Source organism: Orycteropus afer, unplaced genomic scaffold (genome assembly GCF_000298275.1).
Source record: "Orycteropus afer afer isolate SDZICR_OR568_19922 unplaced genomic scaffold, OryAfe1.0 scaffold00139, whole genome shotgun sequence".
Taxonomy (NCBI): Eukaryota; Metazoa; Chordata; class Mammalia; order Tubulidentata; family Orycteropodidae; genus Orycteropus; species Orycteropus afer.
Window position 1 is genome coordinate 4,991,110 of NW_006921726.1, and position 972 is coordinate 4,992,081.

The window sequence follows — 972 nt, forward strand, 5'->3', positions numbered from 1 at the left end:
GTGTCTGTGTTAATTGGTTTCCCTTTTCTTTGTTGAAGAGGGTCTGTGCAATCCTTCTGCCTAGTCCGCCATCTTGCCCCGCCTCCCCAAATACCCTCATTTCTTGAAATCCAAAGAATGTAATATGTTTTTACATCAGAATGCAGTCTTGCAGAAAGTCAGAAGCTGTGATCAGCCAGAGGGCATTTTCGGTTTAGCTGACTGAAGATGCTTGTTCCCTGGGAGAGGACTAGAACATCACCCTAGAGCTCTCCCTTAGTGTCTCCTGGGCAATTCTTGCTGGCTATATACATTGATATCCTAACATAACTGCATACATCTGTTCCCAAAGGAGTCTTATTAGCAGGCTTTGATGCAATCTTTCCTTCATCCTCACTAAAATACTCATGAAGATAAAGAAAGTTAGACATTGAAAATAATGCAGAAATAACAAACTGTTGCTAGGATCTATTGGTAACTGACACAGAGTGGCTTCAGGGAAAAGCATTCCTACCTTCCACTTAAGTTGTACCTTAACATTTCTTATTCAGACAGATAAACTCAAAAACAAGGACAGAAGGTACTTCACAACTTTCTTTTCTGGAGATTCTGTAGAAACTCAAAAAGGATAGCCTTCCCTCTCTGCCCCTTGGAAGTATTCTTTAAACTCTGACTATCTGAATTTAAATGAGTTCAATTTTTGGGGATCCCAATTTAGTAAAAAGTCTTTCATAGGAAAAGCTATGCTTGTCCTTTTACCCAGCAGTACTGCTCCTAGGTGTTTATTGCCGGCGAGTTGGATCTGAATCATAGCAACCTCGCCTTGGGTTTCTGAGGTGGTATCTTTATGGAAGTAGATTGCCCAACCTTCCTTCTGAGGAGTGTCTGGTGGGCTTGAACCCCTGGCCTTTTGGTTAGCAGTCAAATGCCTTAGGCACTACACCACTGTTGTTGTTGTTGTTATGTGCTGTCGAGTGGGCCCCGACTCATAGC